Source organism: Nannospalax galili, unplaced genomic scaffold (assembly GCF_000622305.1).
Source record: "Nannospalax galili isolate Female #2095 unplaced genomic scaffold, S.galili_v1.0 scaffold582, whole genome shotgun sequence".
NCBI lineage: Eukaryota > Metazoa > Chordata > Mammalia > Rodentia > Spalacidae > Nannospalax > Nannospalax galili.
In genome coordinates, this window is record NW_008349130.1 from 632,847 (window position 1) to 645,593 (window position 12,747).

The 12,747-nt window shown below is 39.5% G+C and overlaps 1 non-coding gene across 1 annotated transcript; it reads right to left on the reverse strand.

The window, feature by feature from the left end:
* Positions 1-7,306: 7,306 nt before the first annotated feature.
* LOC115072601 lies at positions 7,307-7,439 on the reverse strand. The gene has a single exon (XR_003851644.1). It is a non-coding gene; the product is annotated as a small nucleolar RNA SNORA66 (small nucleolar RNA).
* Positions 7,440-12,747: the final 5,308 nt, after the last annotated feature.

Consider the following 12,747-nt stretch of genomic DNA (forward strand, 5'->3'; position numbering starts at 1 on the left):
ATCATTGAATTCTCTATTCTTCAGATTAAAAGATAATTATTCAGCTAATTTTCTTCTGATCTAGTTTCTAGATACTTTGTCTTCCTGACAACATTCTTTTCTTTCCTTTACTTAGCCAAGTAGTCATGTAATTTATAGGACTTATGGAAAGGGGTAAACAGTTTACTCCTGTATATAATCAATGCACATGGGTTACAACTAATCTTAGCAGAACTTTTAATATATCACGTCCTCAACAGACAATGCTTCCTTTAACTAAAAGCAATTAAAAAAAGAGGCGGCAACAATCCTACTCATTCTTATCCAACTTTCAGGTGCAGCCTGAGTGGGGAATCCCAGAACTTGAAGTATCCCATTAGAGTTGATGATGTGTGTTCTAAGTCTTCCAGACCCATAATTCCCTCTTCTTCAACTCCAATTCCAGCAGCTTGTTTAAAAGTAGAAGATGCAAATCAGTGGAGTTGTGTGCTGGCAAATCATAATCCAATAGTCTAGTCTGTCTGCACCATGGCCTCCACAGCACTGCCACCTCAAACACATTCAGCCAACCCCCCCCCCGCCTTTCCCAGAGACTCAAGTGATGGCACTGGAAATAGAGGCTCACTTTCCATTTTTAAGATTTCTAATTCGATACAAGTCAGTATATTTGTTGTTATTTTGAGACAGAGTCTCCTTGTAGCCCCAGCTAACCTTAAATACACTATGTAGATAAGGCTGGCCTCAATCTGTCCACCTGCCTCCCTGGTATCAAGATTAAAGGCATGTACCACCATGCCTGACTCAATCCACTAATTTTTAATAGATCAATTTGTATATTGTCAAGCAAGATGTTTGTGTGCATGTATAGTATATTTGTGCATTTTTAACATTATAAAGAGCATTTTCACGATCCATAGTTATTGCCTGAAACCAGGTAAATAATTTTGCTTTCTTAGTACCTGCTATACTAAAACAAACTTGATATTTTGTGCCCTACAGTCAGATCCCAAAATCTCAAGCGTCATAACAAAGCCACTGACGTCCTTCAGTTAACATTTATCACCTAGGCTTGCTTCATAGGCTGCAAGCAACATGAGCCTCACAGGAGGCCTCAGTCAGGAAAAGCTGATGGATCTGGTCTCCTAGGTGTAGAGGACAGCCTTTGTTCTCCTTCATAGTGTGATGCTAAGTGATAATCTGAAAGAGGCACAGATGAGGGACATTGAGAACATGGACAAAGAAGTTGTTTAGGATAAAGTAATTGGAATGCTTGAGGTTTCAGAGATGGAAAGGCTCCAGGAAGTAGAGGATTCTGAAGAGGCAAACAGGGCAGAGGGGCTCAGTGTAGCACTTCCATTCATGAACTAAGGATGTGAAAGTGAAGGGTCAGAGAAATATTCCACAAACTTGGAATACATGTTTTAAAATAACTTGCTAGCTATACAGTTAAAGGTTAAAAGCAATTATTTCTATTTTGTGATAAATATCAATGGAGCAAATTCATAATAGTTCATAATACAAAAGAGATGCTCTTTTTCATGGTGGGAAAATAAAAAAGACAATGCTTGTGCTACGTTTTTAATATTTTATTTATTATTTTTATTTTATGTGTATGAGTATATTGCCTGAATGTGTGTAAGTGCACCCATGTTCTGCAATGCTGCAGAGGTCAGAAGAGGGCATCAGATTCTCCTGAAACTGGAGTTAAGGACAATTTTTAGTCACCATGTGGGTGCTGGGAATCAAACCCAGGTCTTCTGCAAGAGCAGTCAGTGCACTTAACCGCTGAGCCATCTCTCCAGCCCCTCCTGTGCAACTTTTAAGAGCTATAAAATATTACTACTGATTTGCTTCTACTGAAATAATCTGATTTCAACTAAGCAGATAAAGTATAGCACAGAGGAAATGTAAAATTGCTAAGGATGTTTCTATGCTGATAAACTTTATTTTTATTTTTTAATTTAATTTATTTCTATTTTATGTGTGAGTGTATTGCCTGCATGTATGTAAGTACATCTGTGTCCTGCAATGCCTGCAGAGGCCAGAGAGAGTTCTGGATCCCCTAGAACTGGAGTTATGGATGGTTATGAGTCGCCATGTGGGTGCTGGGAACCAAACCCAGGTCCTTTGCAAGAGTAGACAGTGCTCTTAACTGCTGAGCCATTGCTCCAGTTGCCACTGATAATCTTTAAAACCACAGATTTATTGTTTAATTACTAATATTTTGTTTTATTGTGTATAGAAAACTTTGTGGATTGTTGTGTGAATAATGTTATTGTCACTGCTTGTAAAGTATGCTGATGCCTAAAAAATGGTTTTTAACAAAACAGACCCTTCATGTTTAGGATTTACTGTCCTAACAGTAACAGATAAGGGCTGGGTGTATAGCTTAGTGATAGAGCAGTTGCCTAGCATATGTGAGGCTCTAGCTACACACACACACACACACACACACACACACACACACACACGAGAGAGAGAGAGAAATAAAAATAATGTAATAGACTTTTTATCACCACAGTCTCCATTGAAAATTTGATACACTAGAATAGATAAAAATCACAAATTTATTTTGTCTTTGTCCTTTCCTACCTGTTCCACAAGGTGGTTTATGTTTTGCTTAGCAATAGTCTTTCAAGGTACCTCACTCCCCACATCTACTTAATTATCTTAAAGATCATGTGAAGATCACAAGTGTGATGACAGAGTTTGGCTTTGTAATTGTAACTACTATACTATGCTACCACCATGTGTGCATAAAGCAATAAAATATGGTAGATTCAGTGATATAAAGATGCCCATGGTACGGTGCAGAGATTAAATTGTCATCAAGAGTGGATATTTTTAAAGTAAATTCTATTTTGAAAAGTAGTACCATTGAGTTCTTAGTCACATGGGAATTCCTAACATTGTCTCTTTCATCTTGTGGTCACCATTGCCAAGCACTGACTGAGTCTAGGCAAATAGGTAGCACTAGGGAAGTATAAATCCAGTAAATAAATGACAAAGAAGGCAAATCCAGAGGTCAACTTCAACTCTGTATCTAAGGAGGAGCAGCTGGGCAGATACCCCTATCGTCCTCGTAAAGAGATAGTCTATTACAGTGAGAAAAGGCAATGCTGTAAACTAGAATTAAAGTTGAAATTATTGAAACCATTCATTAAATTTATGACCTCAGGCAACTTATTCAGATTATTTTTTTCTAATTGGAATCATTTTTAAAAATTTTACTTATTATTTTTATTTAAAAACACTATTTCTCACCTTTAAAATCCCAACAATCATAATTGACACAAACGAATTATTTAAAGCATTAAATTTTGATAAATTTTCTAAGAGAAAGTTTGGGAAGGAACACTTTTCTTCTACTTTCTGATATAATTGAGCCTACAAAATAATACAATTAGCCAATTAACAAGAGAAAATTGTGCATATTTAATATGTGCATAGAGATACCTCAAGGAAGAGTAGATGCCCAAGAGTCAGCAAGACTCAACAACCTTCATGGGGGAGAAAGAGGAGCAAGCAGGCAGAGTAAGAAAGAAGGATGGGCCTTTGGAAGAATAGATAATATTTTATGAGAATGTCTATGTGGTTCAGGGCAGATGTCTAGTCTTCCCTGATTGATGGAACCCTCTGGGAGAGGGCTGTTGACAGCTGGACCCTTTTGTGGACCTCTTTAGACAAATAAGCAATTCCAAAAAAATCCATCCCTGCACTTGCTGTTCTTCAAGTATATTCAGCCCAGAGTAATCAATTCATGGAAGTAGTATTTTTTGAGGAGCATGTCCTAAATCCCTCTAAGATTTCGGCACACAGTAAATAAACAACAGATCTCAGTAAATAAACAGCAGATCTCATTCCCCACAGTCACTCCAGTCCCAATATCTGGAGCACCTTTGAATTTTCCTTATCTAACTTTCTGCAGTTAATTTTTCATGAGTTGACTTTTTGTCTTTTCTCTAAACTATTCAGCTTCTCCTTACCACTTCACACAAAGAGTATTTTATTTATTTGTTCGGGAGTGTCCTTGTACTGGCATTGCAGCCTGAACTACTGATCTAAATGACTCTTGCCTATGCCAAGAGCTGGTTTCATCTGACATCCCCCCAACCCACCACCAGGTACACAAACTCTACATTAAAATACTCTGTGCTTCATTCAATTTTTTTAATGATCATCTTGAAGTTTTTTTGTTTATGAACAAGGAGCCCCTTTATTGATCATGAGGTAAACTACAGATTAGCACTCAGCATCTTTTACAGCATGGCTCTGTACCCTTCTCCAGAGCTTTCAGTAATGGCAGAGGGAATGGAGTTTATTTCTTCATGTCTTCATTTGTCCACAAATCATTATTTAATATTATCGGGACTTTCAAGGATTGGTGCAGTATACTTCTGCCTGCTTTTCTGAACTGATTCCTCCCCCACATAACTGCTGCGGCCTAATGTGAACTTCAGATAACCTCCTCCCCAAACACTTTGCCTCTGTCATTTGCCCTCTAGTTCTCAGCTGAATCTCCCTTTCACTCGTGGTTTGCACGACTCAACTTCTCATACTTTAACTCCGTAAATACTGCATGAGAGAAAAGATCATTCCTAACCCTGTATGTCATACTTGTGGCCCTGTATTCATTGTAATATTCTATGTTTACTTGATCTTATCCAAAAGGGAAAAAGCAATTGTTGACTGACTTCTTGACAATGCAACAAAAAATTATAGTGTGAACGATCTTGTTGGGGTTCTAGAAGTTTTATGTATATAATATGTATTGTGCACAATTCGGTGAGACTAGCATTATTCTTTAATGACATCTAGCACCTTGTTGCCGAGTTCTCTTAGGGTCCCTTACTCCTGGCACAGGTAGACAAACCACGGCGTAACACATCTTCATCTGAATTTTGCATAGTTTATACTTTTGTGGGGGGGGGAGAAACTTACAAAGAAACAAACACCTGACACCTGGCACTCAGCTCTGCAGGGTAAGCCTGCCCTTCCGGATCGCTTTTGCCCACGGTCTGCCTCATCTCGTGTCCCCACATGTCCATTCACCCCACAGAGTTCCGTGAGGGGTCCACAGGGTCCTCGCAAGGTCCCCCAGTGCCCCACAGGGTCCAGGGCAGGCTGGCTCGCCTGCTCCATGTTCCCTGCTTCCCAGAATTGGTGCCAAATCCTTTCCTTCCACTCTCTCCCCACGCTAGGCTCCACCCTTCTTCCCAGGGTGCCCTGTGCTAGCCCATGGTTCTTCAGAAGTCCTGGAGAAATAAATCATTTTCAGCTACACACCTCCTGTACCTAATATGTGTGTTTAATTCCTTATTTGGTGTATTTCACATGATACCACCTTAGTTTACTAATGTATCCTTCATATTTTGTGTATAGGAGAAATTCAACAATATCTTCTTAGTATGTGCAAGGTCTTGGTTTTTATACTGTGCATTTCCCATGGATCAAGAATCTGGGCTACTTTAATCCCAGTACTTGGAAGGCAGAGGTAGGCAGAGCTCTGTGAGTTTGAGGCCAGTCTGCTCTACATAGTGAGTTCCAAGCTAGCTGGGGCAACAGGGAGACCCTGTCTCAAAAAGACCAAAAAAGAATCTGGACTATTCCTCTGTTGAGTATGTTTGGGGTTTACCAACACTTTTTCATATGCCATTCCTTTACACAGAGTGAACAGTCCCTTGTCTATTAAATGGATGGTCATTCCAGGTCAGCATTCAGGGTCCTTCCCTTCTGTCTTATACTACCCACCTAACAAAAGCCACTTCAAAGAGCATCTTATCCATGAAGTGTTTCATAAATAAACTTCCCTCTTCCAGAAAGGCCCTCACTGACCCTTGCTAAAACTCCTCCCGAATTTCTCTGGCATGTCATTGTTTCTCTTTTGTGTGTATGTATTTCTTTTTATTGGAGTAGTGTCTTGAGGTTTTTCTCCATAAACAGACTATAACTTCTCATCTTTCTAGTTACTGTAGCATTTATGGTCTCACCTTAATAGGTAATCGATACATTTTTATTAATTGAAATATTTCCATTTTGAGAGGCTTGGAAATCACCAAATCTCAGATAATCCTGAATCATGATCATGAGCCTGTGTATCCAATAACACTCTAGTTACATTTCCACAACCTGAGAAGGGGAGATTTACATGTAGGGACTTGGAAGTTTGCTTTTCTTTCTTTTCCAGTGAGAAATCTGTCTTGATGCTCTAGGAATAACCTCACACCCAAGCTCATGCAGTAACCCTACCTAAACTCAGTGGGTCACACACACAAAGGACATGAAAGGAAGGGGAGGACTTGTTGGGGAGAAGAAGGATTTCAGTGGGAGGAGGGAAGATGAGACTGGGCAATCAGGGATAAAAAGAACCAAATTTCATTATATACATGAAACTGCCACAGAAAAATAAATAAAAACTCTGTCCTGATAGAACCTCTTTTGTTAAGGGTTCCCAGAAGCAAATTTAATTATAAACATAAGAATAATTTGCAGTGGACCAGTGAGGCAAAGTGAATGAGCAGGGTGTTAGAACCACACACATCTAGAGAAAACACTGACAAATTCTGTCATTAAGGATCAAGTCTCTACATGTGACATAGGAGAAAAATACCTGAGAGAGTTGTGACAGTTTAGGGAAAAACATACACCAATATATTTGTCATTAAATGTTAATGTTAAAATTTTTTTTGTCGTTTTGAAATGGTCTCCCTGTAGTCCCAGATGGCCTGGAACTAGCTATGTAGACCAGGTTGGCTTTGATCTCATTGAGATCTGCCTGCCTCTGCTTCCCAAGTGCTGAGATTAAAGGCATGTGCCACCACATCCGGCTTAATGTTAAAAATTTTAATTAAAATGTTTAATAGTATTGGTAAAACTTTCCAGTATAAGATAGAGAATTGAGGGCTGAAGAGATGACTCAGTGGTTAAGAGCACTGACTGCTCTTGCAGAGGACCCCAGTTTGATTCCCAGCACCCACATGGCACTACGAACCATCCTTAACTCCAGTTCCAGGGGAATCTGAAGCCCTCTTCTGACCTCTGCGGCATTGCACAACACAGGTGCACTCACATACATGCAGGCAGTACACTCACACACATAACATAAGAATAATAAAATATTTTAAAAAGAGAATTGAATGGAATTTGATTATTTCCTTTCTTCTTCACAAAAATGATAGTTTTTTCAAAAGTTGAAATCTTAGGGTAGACTATAAGGGAGCAGAGTCAGCAGATTTGAAATTTCAGAAGACAGAAAATAAACAGAAAAGAACTGACAAAATCTGAGGAAAGGAAAACATTGATCAGTTTGTTTGTGTGTTTGTTTGAGTACTATACCAGGATAGACTGAGCCACCTCAGGATCTTCCAAGGCTAGCACATTCTTATTACCACAATTACTTTAGTAAACACAGTTTCCTTAGTTGTTGGCACATCATGCAGGGCTAGTGATTGAGTTTGCATTGGATCCATCTTTTATTTATTTATTTTTAAATATTTTATTATTTTTACTTTATGTGTATGCATATATTGCCTTCATGTGTGTACATACACCTGTGCTGTGTAATGCCCAGGAAGGTCAGAAGAAGGTATCCTATCCCCTAGAACTGGAGTTACTGATGGTTCTTAGATGCCATATCAGTGCTCTTAACCCAATTCTGTGCTTGTTTAAAAAACATCCATGGAACTGGAGAGACGGCTCAGCAGTTAAGCGCACTGACTGCTCTTGCAGAGGACGCAGGTTCAGTTCCCAGCACCACAAGGTAGCTAACAACCACGCATATCTCCCGTTTCCGGGGAATCTGATGCCCTCTTCTGACTTCCGTGGGTGTTTCAGGACATAGGTGCACATACATACATGCAAGCAGTGCAGTCATTCCCACAAAATAAAAATAATAGATAAAATATTTTTAAAGTAAGCACAGAAGACAAGGCCCAGGCTGGCAAGCTGCCCCTATCTATCCTAGGAGAGGACCTGGACTTGGAAGAGGAAGACAGGCATGGGGAGGAAGAGGGGAGAGCACTGGGGAAATGAGGGAGGTTGGTGCTAACTTTCAAATCCCATTGTTACTGAGGAAATTGCAGTTCCTTCTTTGAATTCTTAGTCTCCTTAATAAAAGAATTTAAAAGTTCACTCAGAAGGATGCCTGAGGACATTGACTAGAGTTTAAGAGAAAAACAAGGCAGGGAAGCTGCACATGTTGGAAGAAAGGAAGCCGTGTTCTTTTTTAAGCAGCTACATGACAGACAAGTAGGCACGTGATGAAAGGGGCAGGGAGGAGCTTCGGAGAGTGAGGAGGCCTCAAGTGTTAGTAGGCAAAGCATGCTTAGGAAAGAGATAGACAAGAAGAAACAAGAAAAAGTTATGCTTTTCTGTCTTATGTGTTTTGGGGAAACTCATCACTCTGTATTAGAAGTACAATAGCTCATGAAGGGATAATTATGCCACCAATCCTGTTAGTATGTCTTCCTGTGGCACGGTCTACTGAACTGACTGCTAACTGACAGGTCCAACTGCATCAACTCTTTTTTTTTTTAACTTTCTATGTAGCAGATTTATTATAAATACAATCGTCATTAAAATTATAACATTCTATAATATGTTACCATTATATTACATCATTTAAACAGAAATGGAAAATACAGTTATGAAAAATAAAATGACTCCCTCATAATCACAGAGTAAAGAATGTGGAAATTCTATCACATGGCTAAAGGGGATACATACTTTAACCACCACAATAACACACATGATATTAGCACCTACTGACATTGTATTATTTATTCCACCTAAACTGATCTGAAAAGAAGTGGAAAGAAGTTAAATAACTTTCTCAAAATCACACAGAATAAAGAGTGGGGGTATCACAAGCAAAGGTGATATTTATTTCAATCACTGCACTAAATATACATGACATTAGGACCTGCTGTCATAACTTAATATTCAAACTTCCATAGGAAGCTGGAGAGATGGCTTAGCAGCTAAGAGCACTGACTGCTCTTGCAGGAGACCTGGGTTCAATTTCCAACACCCACATGGTGGCTAACAAGTATCCACAACTCCAGTTTCAGGGGATCCAGTGCCCTCTTCAGACCTCCATGGGCAACGCACAGCACAGATGCATTTACACACATGCAGGCAATACACTCATACACATAAAATAAAAATAAATAAAATATTTTTTAAATTCCATGTGGAGTCAGTGTTTCTTAATGCCAACACTGAAATGATTTAAAAGTGTTCATAGGAAAAATCTGAATGTCGAGATATAGGTGAGAATTGGGCTACAAAATTAGGCCGATCCTTTTGAACGCTGTTCCCTGGGCAACTCACTCCTTTTTATTCCTCTTCTCAAGCCCCCTAGGCTTGACCACTATCCCATTGTCAAGATCCCCTGATGGCTCAGGGAGTCATGAAGACAGAAAACAAGGACACACTGTGTTCATTGCAGATGTCAAGGCCAACAAGCACCAGATCAAATGGTCTATGAAGACACTCTGTGGCATTGATGAGGCCAAAATCAGTACCCCAGTCAGGCCTGATGGAGAGAAGGTATCTGTTCCATGGGCTCTGGATGATGCTTTAGATGTTGCCCACAAAACTGAGATCATCTAAACTAATACACATTTTTCTTCCATAAAAACGAAATCCAAAGCCAAGCATGGTGGTACATGCCTTTAATCCCAGTACTCGGGAGGCAGAGGAAGGTGAATCTCTGTGCGATCAAGGCCAGCCTCAGTTACACAGTGAGTTCCAAGTCAGCTGTGATGGGAGACCCTGTCTCAGCAAACAACAACAAATCCAAAGACAGTGGCATATCCACAGCATTAGAGAAGCTTAGGAAGAGGCTAGCAAGTTTGAGGCTAGCCTAGGCTACATAGTAGGATCTTATCTCAAAAAACAAAAACAACAAAGAACAAATATTCATATTACTGACAGTAAAAAACTCTACCAGCCAATTTTTGCATATTACCAATTTATTTTTAAATGTGATCTTCAAATGTGACTCTCTCTGTTCTGGGAATTTGGGATTTGAATAAAATGTAAAGTGAATTTAGGAGTCACAGTTTAGATAAGGAGGTTATGTCCCAGGTGGTTCATGGTTTCTTGATTTTCTTCCTGCTGCTCAGTCTTGGCTTACTATCAGTCTTCTTTTGACAGGTTGTCACTGCAGCAGACTCACAGAATACCTATGTTTATAAAAGCACTGAGGGGAGGTTTCTAGGTTACAATAAAAGAAAAGGATCTGTTCTAAACAAGCAATGTGCAAAGGGATACATACAAGGGAGACTTGGAGCTTCTAAGAGGAGGTGCCTGCTGGATTTCTGCCATAAGCAACATTGAAGATGATTTCTGTTATCAAACTGAACACAGAGCAATACCTAACACTTCTGAGCATTAAAAATAGTTTTGCTGCTTTTAACTTCAGGTTTTTATTTTCTCTCTTTCTCTCTCTCTCTCTTTCTTTCTCTCTCTCTCTCTCTCTCTCTCTCTCTCCGTCTCTCTTTCTCCCTCCCTCTCCCCCTCCCCCTCCCTCCTAAACCTACTGAAGTGAAGAGATTTTAGAAGCTTAAAATCTATTTCAGCTCAGTTACTTCGCACAGATCTTTGAAACATTGGACTTCTTTCCAAAAGCATCCTTTCACTTCTTCCCGTACTAAGCTATTCTTCAGATAAAGCTATTAGTCCTTTAAAATGCTTTGGTTTCCTGTGTACACACTGACAACTTAAGCACCAACTCGTGTATTCAGTATATTGACACGAAACCCCTGCATTGGCCTTGAATTTACCTCAATTGTTTGTACAGAAATATTTGAATCTCCACTTCGCTTGCTGTTTGAATAAAGGCTTTTTTATTTGTTGATCGATTGAGAATCTCATATATGTGTTCAATCAAATAAGATAATTTCCACTCCCTATCTCCCTCTTCCAGCTTCTCCTAAATCCCCCAAGATGTCCCCCTCCCAACTTCACATCTTCTTTATCTTTAATAACACGCTAAGTCCATCCATCAGTGCTGCCCATTTGTGCATGGGTTTGGGGCTAGCCTCTGGAGAATGGGAACATTTACCAGTAGGAACGCCCTCAGAAAAGAATAACCCTCCCTTGGCACCTATCAAACGCCTTAGGGCTAGGGCCTTGTGAGCTTTTTGGCTGATTTGACATCGTGCAGGCAATCACAGGTGCTGTGAGTTCATGAGTACAGTAGCCATACCTTGTCCAGAAGACAGCGTTTCACAGCACTCCTCCCCATCCTCTGGCTCTTACATTCTTTCTACCTCCCTTCTGAGAGCCTGGGTGGAGGGTGGGCTGGATGGAGGTTTCAAAAAGATGTCTCGTCCATGGCTAAGCACTCACAGTCAACTATTCTCAGTTCTGAGACTCTACACTGGCTGCTGCTCACTGCAAAAAAGAAGCTTCTCTGACCAAGGTTGAGAGCAGCCCCAGGGCTAGGAGTCTAAATATAAATATTTAGAAAGTAGTTTGATAAGGTGACCAATCAATCATGCAACCAAATTCAGAATCACTTGAATTTTTAGATTTCTATTTTTTCTTTCCCTCAAGAAAAGCTGTCTTTTAGGAGATAATGTAGCCATCACTACAGATTTGAATTTGTTTCCTGGTTGTAACAGAAGTCTCATTCTATGGAAATTCTACCTTTTCAGTTGGTGTTATCAGAAGGTAAATTTGAGCATCTAGAGAAGCTATGTTTTGGACCTACCGTGACTAAGTTGTCAAAACGTACGCTAGTACAATGGCCTCTGTCATGCTCATAATGTTGCTGCTCTCACAGCATTCAGCAACCTATATACTTTGGAGAAACAGAGTAGTTTTTTTCACTGCACATTTATGGGAATTAATAATGCATTGAATGATACAAAATAGTATTAATTTTTGGGAAAATTCCCAAAGTGTATGTAAGAGAAATGGATGGGAGTTGACACTTTTGATAATAAGCAGAAATGAAATAGCAGAATAGGAACAATTATTTTAGGAAATACCACATAGTATTTTTATGTGGGAGCCACCACTTCAATATTTTTTGAGTATTTTATTTATTATCTTTTTATTTTATGTTTATGAGTGTTTTGCCTGCATGTACGCAAGTGCACATGCATGCAGTGCCTGTAGAGGCTAAAAGAGGTTGTCAGATTCCCTGGAACTGGAGTTATGGATGGTTGTTAGCTGCTGTGTGGGTGCTGGGAATCGAACCCAGGTCCTCTGGAAGAACAGCAAGCAAGGTGAATTCTAAATTCCACCTAAAGCAATTTTTACTATAGTATTATAACCAGTTAGAAAACAATATTTATTAATTTTGAGGTTATCTGTTCTTCTAATTTAGTAATATAAACAGTCCTCTCTTAAATTGCATATGACTGGCAAGGATACTTACAGTTCAAATGAGTTAAGCAAATATTTATCCTGTAGTTACTGAAGTCAGAAATGTATCAAGCATAGGAAATATAAACATGAGGCAAAACATGCAAGAAATTTGAGAAATATTTTTTTCACACCCTGCTGGGTACTTAATAGTTAAATATTTCTTTTTAAAAATATTTTATTATTTTTTATTTTATGTGTATGAGTGTATTGCGTACATGTCTGTGAGTGCACCTATGTCATGCAATGCCATGGAGGTCAGAAAGCAACTTCGGATTCCCCTGGAACTGGAGTTAAGGACGATTCATAGCCTCCCTGTGGTTGCTGGGAATCGAACCCAGGTCCTCTGCAAGAGCAGTCAGTGTTCTTAACCGCCGAGCCATCTCTCCT